This window comes from Capsicum annuum, chromosome 1 (genome assembly GCF_002878395.1).
Source record: "Capsicum annuum cultivar UCD-10X-F1 chromosome 1, UCD10Xv1.1, whole genome shotgun sequence".
NCBI classification, from domain to species: Eukaryota; Viridiplantae; Streptophyta; class Magnoliopsida; order Solanales; family Solanaceae; genus Capsicum; species Capsicum annuum.
Genome location: NC_061111.1, coordinates 58901112 through 58915340, shown reverse-complemented (window position 1 = coordinate 58915340; position 14229 = coordinate 58901112). Strand labels below are relative to the sequence as shown.

At 35.7% G+C, this 14229-nt stretch overlaps 1 pseudogene; it reads right to left on the bottom strand.

Annotated features, from left to right (window-relative positions):
* Positions 1-9979: 9979 nt before the first annotated feature.
* LOC107849101 lies at positions 9980-13179 on the bottom strand (annotated as a pseudogene).
* Between the last annotated feature and the right edge of the window lie 1050 nt (positions 13180-14229).

Sequence of the window (14229 nt, the reverse complement as noted above, 5' to 3'; positions counted from 1 at the left end):
TTATAAGTTGGACCCCAATTTACCTTATTAGGTCATTTCAGTTACATAATAGCTCCCATAGTCTCAACCCAGTATTCAGTTCAAGTTTTAATTTTCAGACTTGCTTGACATGGCATACAGTTATTAGTTGTTCAGTATTAGGATTTCAGTATCTCAATTTATAGATAATTCCAGTATCATGTCATATGCTTGGTCATGCATTCTTAAATTTTACAATATTTCTCGCATACTATACATCAGCTATCTCATACTACGTGTTCAGTCAGTATCATTCATGCATATGAACCATGCACATCAGTCTAACCTCATTTAGCATACTAGTACATTTAAAGTACTGACTGAATACTCATTTTTTGTGCTATGATGTCTCGTATCATAGGTTTGGATGCTCAAGTTCCTGACCACACCTAGACTTTCCCAGTACTTTCGCAGCAATAGCAGTGGTGAGTCCTCGTGTTTCGAGGACCATTTATGTTTATTTCAGTTCAGTTCAGTAGTCAGTCGGAGTTAGTTAGGGACTGTTCCCATCAACTCCATAGTTAGTCAGTTAGAGGCTTTCGAACACCTTCAGTTAGTTATTCAGTTATCAGTTGTTATTGACAGTGTTACAATATTATTTTTGGATAGACGTTTTCAATATTTTGATTCAGTTTTGTTTTTGTATTTAAAGCCTTATGGCATTTTAAGTTAAATTCTGCATATATTCTCTGTTATTTTATTCAGTGCTAATAGCAAGTACCAACATGGGTTAACTTGTGGTCCTTCGAGGCTATAGGCACCGTATGGCATCCAATGTGTACTCTCGGGGCATTAAAAACTTGGTATCAGAGCCTAAGGTTTTAAAGTGTCATAGGGAGTCTGAAAACCATGTTGAGTAGAGTCTTGTGCATGGGTGTGAAGCGTGCCACATATACGGGCAAGAAGCTACAAGACATTTTAGGAAAAGTTTCCTTTTTTTTAGTGTTCATGTCATGCGATTGAGCATGAGCTCAATTTAAAATCCCTTTCTAATCTAATTTCCTTTCTATTTATAGAACATGCCTCCCAGAAAAACTAACGGAAGGAGAAACAGGAATCAGCCCACACCTTCACCTATTCAGGAAGATCTTCTGAATGATCCTGTTTCTCATACCAAATTCAAAGCGGTATTCACTACCTTATCTCACTCAGTAGAAACCCAGAATAATCAGTTAGCTTCCGTCCCAGCCATTTCGGTGGCTAATCTGCTGCATCCAAGATTTGGGACTTCACTCGAATGAACCCTCCTCTATTTTTGGGATCAAAGTCTGATGAGGATCCACGGGAATTCCTTTGCATGGTTCAAAAGGTAGCTGATATTATGGGTGAGACTTCTAGTAGGAGTACAGAGTTGGGTGCTTATCATTTACAGGATGTTACTCACACCTTGTATAAGTAGTGAAAGAAAGATAGAGGGGAAGATACTAGACCAATTGAATGAGAGGAGTTTACAGCCGCTTTTCTAGATAGGTTCTTTTCATTGGACTTAAGGAAAGCTAAGGTATAGGAGTTTATTATTCTGAGGTAGGGAAACATGAGTTTAAAGGAGTATTCTCGTAAGTTTACTCGACTATCTAGGCATGGTCCTAATATTATGTCTGATGACAGGTCTAGGATGAGTAAGTTTATCTCTGGTGTAGCTGATAGCGTGTTCAAGGAGTGTAGTACTGCGATTTTGATTAACGAGATAGACTTTTCTAGTTTGATGGTCCATGCTCAATAGATCGAGGAGCAGAATTGTAAAGAAAGAGAGAGGGAGAATAAAAGAGCCAGAATGGGTAGCTTTAGTTTTGCTTAGCCGAGGTCAGAGGGTGAAAATCGTTCTCAATTTTTTTATAAATATTCATCTCCAACACCATCTTCAGTTAGTGCGCCAGTGCTGAAGCTTAGAAATGATAATCGAGATAAGGTGCCAGGCCCTAAACCCCAGGAAAGTGTGAACAGTGGTCACATAAATCCTCTTTATTAGAAATGTGGTAGAAACCATCAGGGTGTGTGTAGAGTTGGCAGTTATGTATGATTTAGGTGTGGAAATCCAGGCCACATGGTCAGGGACTACCCACATAATGGTCAGCAAGGTCAGTTCAGTCGTCTCCCAATTCCACCCGATTGCCCGACTCGGGAGGGTGTCACTTCCAATGCCACCGGTAAGCAACACCTAAATAAGCTTTATGCACTTCAGTCCCTAAAGGATAAGGAAAGTTCTACTGATATGGTTGCTAGTATGTTACAGGTCTTTTATTTACCTGTTTATGCTTTATTAGACCCCGGAGCTTCTCTTTCTTTTGTAACTCTCAACATAGCTGCTAATTTCGGTATCAATCCTAAGACTTTAGCAGAACCCTTCTCAGTGTCCACTCCAGTAGGTATTTTTACTATAGCAAGAAAAATATACAGGAACTGTTCTGTCATAATAACCCAGAGATTTACTTTATTATATCTCGTGGAGTTAGAGATGACTAATTTTGATGTCATTCTTGGCATGGATTGGCTCTACTCATGCTATGCCTTAGTTGATTGTAGAAATAGAGTTGTTTATTTTCAATTTTTGATTGAACCAGTCCTTGAATGGAAGAGTCGTACTTCAGCATTTAGGGGTAAGCTTGTTTCGTACCTTATAGCGAGAAAAATGATAGCTAAGGGGTGTGTCTACTACCTTATTTGAGTTAACGACTCCAATTCCGAGACTCCTAGTCTTGAGTCAGTAGGGAATTCCCAAATGTGCTTCTCGAAGATCTTCATGTAGTTCCTCCTAAAAGGGAAATTAACTTTGAAATAGACCTTCTTCCAGATACCAAGCCTATCTATAATTTGCCATACATAATGCTTCCAACAGAACTCAAAAAGTTGAAAGAGCAATTAAGAGACCTTCTAGATAAGGGGTTCATCAGGCCCAATATTTCCCGGTGGGGTACACCAGTCCTATTTGTGTGTAAGAAAGATGATTCTCTCATAATGTGCATCGATTATCGTCAGCTGAACAAAGTCACTATCAAGAATAAGTACCCATACCCCAGAATCAATGACTAGTTTGATCAACTCTAGGGTGCCTATTATTTCTCTAAGATAGACATCAGATTTGGCTATCATCAGCTTAGAGTAAGAATGTGACATTCCAAAAATAGCTTTCAGAACTTGGTATGGTCACTTCAAATTTCTAGTCATGTCATTTGGTATTACCAATGCCCCAAAAGTGTTCATGAACTTGATGAACCGAGTGTTCAACAAGTACTTGGACATGTTCATCATAGTCTTCATAGATGATATCCTTGTCTATTTCCGTAATGAAAATGATTATGCAGACTATCTCAAAATCATATTGCAGACTCTTAGAGCCCATCTGTTGTTTGCTAAATTCAGTAACTGCAATTTTTAGCTAAGATCGGTAGTTTTTGTTGGCCATATTTTTTCGTTGATGGCATTAGAGTTTACCCTCAAAAGATCAAAGCAGTGAGAAATTGGTCTAGACCTATTTCTCCATTAGATATCAGGAGTTTCTTAGGTTTGGCTGGCTATTACAGATGGTTTGGTAAAGGGTTTTTATCTATTGAATCCCCTATGTCCAAATTGACTCAGAAAAAAGTCAAGTTTTAGTGTTCAAATTCTTATGAGAAGAGTTTTCAGGAGTTAAAGACTCGACTCATCTCAGCCCCAGTTTTGACATTAACCATGGTTCAAATGGGTTTGTTATTTATTGTGATGCTTCTAGAGTTGGTTTGGGTTGTGTTTTGATATAGAGAGGTAAGGTCATAGCTTATGCCTCTAGACAGCTTAAACCTCATGAAAAGAATTATCCTACTCATGATCTTGAGTTATCAGCAGTTGTGTTTGCCTTGAAAATTTGGAGGTATTATCTATATGGGGTGTATGTTGATGTGTTCACAGACCACAAGAGTTTTCAGAATGTGTTTTGGCATAGAGAGTTAAATCTTCGTCGAGAAGGTGGCTAGAATTGTTGAAGGATTATGATATGGGTGTTTTGAATCATCCGGGCAAGGCCAATATAGTGACAAATGTTCTTAGTAGATTGTCTATGGGTAGTGTGGCTCATGTTGAGAATGATAAGAAGCAGCTGGTTCAAGGGGTTCATCAGTTGGCTAGATTAGGCATTCGTTTGGTTAACTCAGTTGAGAATAGTGTTTGGGTGCAGAGTAGTTCGAAATTTTCTTTGGTTGTCGAAGTGAAGGAAAAGCAAGATAGGGACCCAGTCTAGTAAAGTTGAAGGAGTCGGTCAGAGATAAGAAAGTAGAGGTTTTCTCCTAATGGGTAGATGGTGTGTTGCATTGCCAAAGTAGACTGTGTGTGCCGTGTGTAGATGGGTTGAGATAGACAATTCTTGCAAAAGTACATGGTATACATTACTTTATTTATCCAGGGGACACTAAGATGTACCGTGATTTGCGGGAGATCTATTGGTGAAGCGGTATGAAGAGGAATATTGCAAAAATTGTAGCTAAGTGGCATATTTGCCAGTTGGTTAAGATTAAGCATCAAAAGCCTAGTGGCACTATGCAGGAGTTTATTATTCCCTCTTGGAAGTGGGAAGATGTGAACATGGACTTTGTGATGGGTTTGCCTCGTACTCATAGTCAACATGATTCAATTTGGGTCATTGTAGACAGGATAACCAAATCAGCCTATTTCTTACCAGTCCATACTTCTTTTTCAGCCAAGGACTATGACAAGCTCTATATTAGAGAGTTGGTTAGATTACATGGAGTCTCATTGTCCATCATTTCAAATAGGGGTACTCAGTTCACCTTTTATTTTTGGAAATCTTTCAAAAGGGTTTTAGTACCCAAGTTCATCTTAGTACAGCCTTTCACCTTCAGACAGATGGTCAGACAGAGAGGACTATTCAGACCTTAGCGGATATATTGAGAGCTTGTGTTATTGACTTTAAGGGTGGTTGGGATGATCACTTGCCATTAATTGAGTTCGCTTACTACAACAGCTACTATTCTAGTATCCAGATGGATCCGTTTAAGACTCTATATATGAGGAGATGTAGATATCCTATTAGTTGATTTGAGGTAGGTGAGACTGCATTGATGGGACCAGATTTAGTGTTTGATAATTTGGAGAAAGTTCAGTTGTATAGGGAGAGGCTTATGACAGCCCAGAGCTAACAGAAATATGATGCAGATGTGAGAAAAAAGGATCTTAAATTTGAGATTGGTGATTTTGTATATTTGAAAATCTCTCCCATAAAGGGAGTGAAGATATTTGGCAAAAAGGGGAAGCTCAGTCCCCGTTATGTAGACCCTTTCAGGATCTTGAGTCATTTTGGGAAAGTAGTGCATGATCTTGAGTTGCCAGCAGATTTGGCATCAGTGCATCCAGTGTTCCATATTTCTTTATTAAAAAAGTGTATTGGTGATCCTGTGATCATTATTCCTGTAGAGAGCTTAGATATTCACAATATCCTTTCTTACGAAGAACACCAAGTTGAAATCTTAGATCGCCAGATTTGCAGACTAAGAAATAAAGAAGATCCCTTGGTCAAAGTTCTTTGGAGGAATCAGTTCATTGAGGGAGCTACTTGGGAAGCAGAAGCAGACATGCGTACTAAGTACCCTCACCTTTTATCCTTAAACTCAGACTCAGCTCAAGATAATAGTTTTTCTTGGAGTTCCACATTTTTCATTCTCAGTTCCAACCATAAAATCATGTTTATGTTATTGCATGCATTCACGAATCAGTTCAGTTAGTCACCAAGTTCAGACTCAGTCATGTAATCACATTTTCAGTTATGCACAATCAGCATGTAACCTCAGTTCCTCAGTATCCTTATCTTAATCAGTCTCATTGGAGGATGGATATTCCCAAGGGGGAGATATTGTAATACCCCGTATATTTCTAAGTCCATCTCAGCCCCTAGTACTTGCCTAAGACACTTAGAACCTGAAAAATAAGACTAAGTGTTGAGGGACATATTCACTTTTGACTCCCTTTAACTTTGATGATATTTAAGTTTACCTTCCGGGCTCCAAGATGATGGTTTTTAAGTTGATTCATGTTCAAGGGTGTAAGTAGCATGTCTCAGGTAAGTTTTGGGTTTTTCGAATAAGGTTTGGACCACGTTTGAATTTTTCAGGTAGCAGCTCATCGCGATTAGACCGCGTCACGGTGAGTATTGCAGTGAAGGAGCCACCACATCGCAGTGAAGGGCAAATCAGCAATGGTCATTTCCAGTGACTCACTACGATTGCATTGCGTCATGGTGAGTATAGCAATGAGGGCATCACCGCATCACAGTGAAGCCTTAATCGACATTCCAGTTTTGGATTTTAAATACAGAAGGGTAGTTTCATCTTTTCCCCCTCACTTTAACACGGGATTTAGGTCGTAAAATAGTATCTTTGCCTTATAATTCGTATTTCACCCAAAATTAAAAGCAATTCCTCTTAAGAAAAAACCCTAACCCCTTCAATATTCAAGTTCAATTCTCAAGAAATCCACCAAGAACCTTCATGAATTCTTCTATTAAGGTATGTTAGATGTTGATTCATGAACCCTTTTCATTCATGGAGTTCAAGAACCCAATTTTCAAGTTCAATATGATATTAACATGTATTTATGAATCTTATCCATGAACTTCCATGAATTTTGACTTTATGTCATGTTTACATGTATTTTTCGTTGGAGTTAGTTCTTGACATGTTGAAGAATGAAAATTGCATGTTGAAATTCCTAACCCATGATTTTAGTGAAAAAGTTATTTTACCATCCTATGTATTAAACTGATTTCATGTTTTAACTCATGACCCCCATGTGTTCGATGAAATGCCTCATAAATGAATTTGAACAATGACTATTTATGTTCTCTAAGTTGTATTATGGTTTCAAATGCTCTCATGTGATCTTATTGATATTACTATCGAGTCCTGGGGGTTATGATCACTGAAAACTTAGTCATTTACTTAGTTTAAATACTTTCAGAAGGGTTTCGAATATATTAGAGTATTATCAGTTCAGTCAGTGCATCATGTCAGTCAGCTAAGTTCAGTCCAGTAATCAGAGTCAATTCAGTTGGGAGTAGAATTTAGCACCGAGCGAACCCAGGGGGCTCACTTGCCAATTGAGGGTGTGACCTTTAGTAGTAGTCCCTGCATTTCAAAACTACGTAGTCAGCGTAGGTTGAGACATTAACCTTCTAGTTGAGGGTTGACACATATCTCATTAGGGATCTTTCGGTTGAGGATGACCCTTAGTCCTTCGGGACGACACTTTAGTAGATCCACACAATTAGTGTTAGTGCCCATGGTATGGTACTGACACCTTTCCAACTGGAGTTACAGGTTGGACCCCAATTTACCTTATTGGGGCATGTCGGTTAGATGATAACTCTCACAGTCTCAGACCAGTGTTAAGTTCAGAGTTCAGTTTTTAGACTTGCTTGACCATGTCATACAGTTATTAGTTGTTCAGCATCAGTATTTTAATATTTCAGTTTACAGACTATTCCAACATCATGTCATATGCTTGTTCATGCATTCTCAGATTTTACAGCATTTCTCACATACTATACATTAGTTATCTCATGATACATGTTCAGTCAGTATGATTCATGCATATGAACCATGCACGTCAGCTTAACCTTACTAAGCATACCAGTACATTCAAAGTGTTGACCGCATATTCGTTTTTTGTGCTATGATGTCTCATATCATTGGTTCGGATGCTCAGGTTCCTGACCACACCTAGACCTCTCTAGCACATCCGCAGCATTAGCAATAGTGAGTCTTCATGTTCCGAGACCATTTATATTTATTTCAGTTTAGTTTAGTAGTCAGTCGGAGTTATTTAGGGACTTGTCCCATCAACTACATAGTCAACCAGTTAGAGGCTTTCGAACACCTTCAGTCAGTTATTCAGTTATCATTTGTTATTGATAGTCTTACAACATTGTTTTTAGACAGACGTTTTCAGTATTTCGATTCGGTATTGTTTTCATATTAATACATTATGGCATTTTCAGTTAAATTTTGCACATGTTCTTTGGTCATCTTAAAATAAAAAAATTTCACCTTTTTGAAGCGCTTTTTCATTTTTGATTCACAGAGATGTATTGAACAATTTGATCCCGTAAACAAAATAAATTTTTAAATTTAAAACAAGTATGCTTATAGTTCACACAAAATCAAATTTCATGTAATATTTTATCATTCTTAATATGCCACAATAACATGTAATGGACCATCTGTCCATTGAATTGAAAGTAATTTGACATATGTTTTAAGTGGCCAAAGTAGGTATCCTTAAGGCCGCTTTAAAGTCTTTGATTGACTAAGACTTTCTAAAATTACGATAAACTGTCATCCTTGATCTTACAGAAATCTTTGCTGGAAAAGATCCTAGCTCATCCATCTACATCGCTAGGTTATACATCTCACCAGAAATTTTTCTTGCACAAAGTGATAAGGGTAGGAATAATCATTATAATCATCTTCACTATCTATCCTACTCTCTTCATCTCCACTATCTCTCTTACTATCTCCCGTTACTATACTCAGCATCAACATGAGCACTATATTGGACACTATCCGTATATTCATCTATTTCAGCCATGCTTTTTGAGTTAGACTCGGGTTCTTCCTATGTAATTTTTTCCTTTTCAAAGTTTTTCAAGCTTCTTTAGCTTTTCTTTTTCTACTGCTTAAAGTAGTCCCTTTAATGGCACTTTTAACTTTACCCAAATTTTAAGATCTATAAGTAAAAGCAAATCTATCGTGGACAATCTATCGACTACATCGACCACTAGTCTATTAACAAAAATTGAGAAATACTCAAATGAAACAATTAAAAGAAGTAATAATTATTTCAAAATCGACAATGCAATAGACAACAACACTATTAAAGTGAATCAAAATTCAGAAAAAGTTTCAAAATTGATAGGCGGGATAAACATAAAAATTCAAAATTCTTCTATGCATTATCCAAAGAAAAATGCAACAAATGTTGTGGAGTCAAGCCAATGAAGTAAAAGCATGTCAAATTTTACTAATTAATCAAGAACGTTAGAAATTTTTAGCAAAAACCTAGGGTTCATTACACTAAAATGCAACAAAAATAAATAGTAAAATGGAGCTAAAAATAATCGAAACAACAATTAAACTTATCTGAGTGAGAAAAAAAAAGAACTTCGAGTTTGGGAACATCAAAAATGAAAGCTTTGGAGTCGGTTTTGATTTCAAAGTGGGAAGATGAAAGATTCAGTAGAGAGAAAGATAGTTGGGATTATTTAGTAAAAATAGAAAAGGACTTGGATGTATATTTTTGGAATTTTGTTTTTATCCCAAGTTTCAACAATAATAAAAGGCCCCATGACCCCATAATCGAACCCCACTTTTCTCCAAATTTTTTTCAAATTTTCACACTCCAATACTACAAAATAAATGAAGGAAAAAAATGGACATTGAGGGTGTGTTTGGTATGATGGAAAATGTTTTCCTGAAAAACGTTTTCATGGAAATAAGTTGATTTTCTAATTATTTTCTCATGTTTTGTAGGTGGGCGGAAAATATTTTTCGAAAAATATTTTATGGTGTTTGGTTGGTGAATAGAAAATATTTTTAAGAAAAATATTTTTAGTTGTTTAATTGGTGAGAGGAAAAAATATTTTTTGAAAAATACTACAGAACTATTAACTAGTATATCAAGCAACTCAACATTCTATCGGAACTAATTTAAGCATAGCAAATAATACCAATATCGAGTAACAAAATATTAGAAGACACTAAAATTTAAGAAACTATTACTTACATAATTCAATCTTCCTAATCAATTCCCACAAATGCACAAAAGAGAGAAGTTTGGAAGGAAATACACGATACATTATCGAAAACAAAAGAAAGAAGAGAAGTTTGAAAGCAAATACACGATACATTATCAAAAATAAAAGCGTGTGAATAATAGTTGCTTTCAAATCTTATGAAGCTAAACCAACCAATAGGTGTCACTATTGTTGTTGCTTGAATCGTTTCAACCACACCTTACAAAGATTTTGATTTTTGACCATGAATGCCTTAGCTAAAGTGTCGCTTTTGCACCAAATAATTAAAAGCATCACCGAGGAACTCTTCATTATAACCTTCCATTGCCATAACTTCTTCATACAACTTTGTCACATCTAGACGACTATCAACCATTCTACCGATTGTCATTGCCACTTCTCCAAACTTTATTGATATATCACCTACAACATCTTACACCTCAAAAGAACGTTTTCTTTTGCGACTTGCCTTGATTTGAGAAGCTTCGGTTACTTGCACATCCTTTTCGATGGATGGTCCTTCAAGGTTATTATATCTTTTTTAGAAAAACTATCAAAATCTATATCTTCAAATGATTTAGCACAATCTCCCCTAGCCCGATCATTTCCACACACAAGAGACATTTCGTCAAACATTTTAATTTTTTTGTTGATAAACTTGTCATAATTGGGATGTGCCTACAATACAAAGATTAGAGAAAATTTGATGTCAAATTAATTTGATTCTAATAGGTTAATATAACATAAATAGACCATTACAAAAAGAAATAGTCTTAAGTATTTAATTAAGAAAAAGAAATTGACACTTTTTAACAGTCATTCCTAGTTCAAATTTGTTGGGTCTACTAACACTTGGGAAATAACAATCCAATTCTCTATATCACAATTTGTCTTATATTTTGAAAATTGACACTCAATAATAGATACATTCAAAGATTACAACTAAGAAAATATCATCTTAAAAACAAATGTCTTTTCTTTTCTGACTTTCCTAAATTATCTTCTTGTTTTAAGTTGCAACTTTCATACTTCATTTTACTCTTATACTGTTCTTCATTCCAACTTCTTTTCATTTTTTAATTTTCTAAAGTTAAGGGTATATACACTACACTTCACAGCTTCATAAAGGGTCTAGCGACCTAGGCCATACAAGTCTATAAAACTAATCCTCCCCTTGCCAGAAACTTGTATGATTTATAAGGTTTTTATGTAAGATTTTTTTAATATTTAGTTTCGATGTGAAGAAATATTCTAGAAAAAGAAGAGTCAAGCAAGAAAGTCAATAGCCACCATGCTTAAGCTTTTCCTGGCAAACATCGATTAGAACATTGTTAAGTATTATATATACTTGTCCGACAGTTGTGAAAGTAGCCAAGCTATGAGGAGAAAGAATCATTCACCAGAGAATAAATAGTAACAATCACCAATTATGATCTTGAATGACAGAATATGTTGCAGATGTTCTAATACACTAGTATAGTAGAAGAAAAAAAATTTAGTTGTTTTCTTTTCAGTTCAAATCAGCCATATAAAGCAACAGTTTTGTCTAGTTCTTCTATATAAGACAAAAAAAGAGCAAACGATTGTCACATATGTGCCCTTTGCTTAGGGTCTTCGTGAATGAAGACGACGAAATCCAACAAAATCTTTGGTTGGTCAAGGAATCAGTAAGTTATTCACGAGAAAATCTTTCACTTTAGGTAAGGTGTGTGAATTGAAAATAGTAAAAAGAATCATCTTCTCTCTTTCAAGCACAAAGAGTTCTACAATAGAGATGACATAATATATGGATATGAAACCCAACCTAGCTATGGTTATTTAAATCCTTAACTGGGGGGTTTTATAAAATAATGAACAGGAGCATGGTCACATACGAACCTGATCGATATGATAAAAATCATTTTTTGGAGAACCAACCAATCCAACCTTAACACTGACTCTGCGCCAAACTTACTGCAGTATCACTAATCACTATCAAAACTCGAATAAGCCTTCTTCGTTCTAGTTGTTTAATTTTATTAGTACGTTAAGAACCCCAGTAACAACTATAGTAAAACAAATGTTATTTCCTTAGTCATTTGTTGAGTTCTTTACCAGAAAGTTAGCAAAGCTCTAGTCATCATCAATCCCAGAAAGAAGAAGAAAAGTCCAATATCTAATCTTTGGGCAGAAACTGCGGACCTTAGACCCTCTTTATATACAAGTAGCAACTTGTTTTCAAGAGAAAATTGGCTCTTAATAGATTGCACAAACACAGGATTGGGCTTAGTAAATGGCAATCTAAAAAAAACAGCAAAATTATTGTACAACTGCCTCTTTACTATCATCCCTAAGTCATTATCTGTGTTCTCAACAAAGAGTGGTACATGATATCAGTTTTTAATATGAGCTCTTTCGAATTGAGTTTTGTCATGCACATCTAGTACTGCTTATCCCTCAAGAGCTACAAGTTTTTTTTGCCTCCTCGTCATTCACAAATTCAACTTGTGGTTTAATTAGAAAAGCTCTCCTAAGAGTTTTTCCTTTGAAAACTAACAAAGATGATGCCAAGATGCTCCAAGAAAAGAGTAACAAAGGAGAATAGCAACTGATCCCTGCCATCTATCTCCACATAATTTTTTCTTCTTTAAACCAGAAGTGTTGATATTTCGTTTCTACTTTCTTGTCTTGGCTAGACTAAACCACCATGGAACTCATCACTGATTCAATCACCTCTTTTGATATTTTGCAAGACTAACTTGTGTTGTTATGGTTCAATTATGTTTCTCCTAAACCTCATTATGAATAATTGAACCGTAACAACACCAACCCAGTCTTAACTCATTCTTACTATGCTGTAAACATAACCATAAAAAACTGAAATGTACCAATTTCAGGTCAAACATAACCTATCAGATTCTTCAAAAAAGGTATCAGTTCCAGGTAAACCAAAGAAGAAAAGCAAGGAAATATAATCGCTAGCTCTCTATGCTGAAATGTACACACAATTTCATTCAATAAAATAAAGTAATAGAACTATCTATCATCACAAAATAAATCAGTACCAGGTAAAGCAAATAAGCACATTTTATCTTAATATGGACCACATAGACTTCGGGACTGGCTGTAATCATCTTCAAGTTGTCATCCCATCCTAGACCACTTTTGTTTGGTAGAGTTTGGATTGTACTCCAAGTGTTTCTTATTGTTAAGATGATTCTCCACATGCTTAGATAAACAATCCATTCCTAGTTTTCGTTAATGACATTCAAAACACGATTAAACGAGCTAGCCTTAAACTGATTCGTCGATTTATTCCCTTGCTTTACTTCATCATCTAGAATCTCCAACATCAAATATTCTATTGGTTTTGACCACCTAAACTGCTTCTCTCCTTTTTTCCTCATGATTTACTATTACAAGTCAAAAAACTACGTGAACAATTCATACTCAACTGAACACAACTACAAATTAGCAGAAACCTGTGAACTCTACATATACCAAATAAAAATAGTGTAAAAGGAGCACTCAAAGCTAATAGAAAAACAATAATGAGCCATAGAAGTATTTATTTCATACAGGATCTGGCCAATTACTACAACAAGACGAAGAAATAAGAAAATATCAAAAGCAAAAACAAGCAGCATTATCTATTTAGCTATCAAAGTTTCTTAATACACTAAAGTCCCTCAGTCCTCCGCCTATCATAATTTATAAACATGGCATGAGCAATTGCATTTTTTTTTTATGACCATTGTCTAGCTTCTTCATGCCTTTCTCTTTGTGTTTGATAGCTTTGACTTCCTTGAGAATTTTGAGTAATTTGAACATTTTGAGGTTGAATTATTGTTTCACCATCTACTTCTTGTATTATCATGTCATTTGGATCCAAATCAACTTTGTGATTATGTAAAATACACGATGCTAGTACCACATTCACTTGTGTCTTAAAGTCCCAAAAAGGTTCATTGTCAATCACACAATTGTCTTTTTAGAATAGCAAAGGCACGTTCCACCAAGGTTCTTAGTGATGCATGGAGAAGATTAAATAGTTCTTTTCGTTTTGGGAAGGACAATCACTATACTCTTGCAAGTGATAGAGTATTCCATGAGAGAACAAATAGGTTGCATATCTCCACATATGTTGGTGATGCTTGTAAGGTTGGGCAATTTACAGGCAGTTATCATCCAACAGCCTTCGATGTATCAGAGTTGTGCATTTATCCCAGATACGAAAACACATAGACAAGGTAGTTTTAGGGTTTATAAGAATGTTCATCATGAACTTTGCATGAGACATCTTGGTAAAAACCTCCCAAATAACTTTTGTTGGAGAGATCATCTTTATGTATTCTACGATGCAACAAAGGCATATGGTTTCAAGAGCTTGTGTAGCATTTTAACAATTCAATGATACATGCCCTAAAATGTAGATAGATGCCTTGAGTTTAATATTG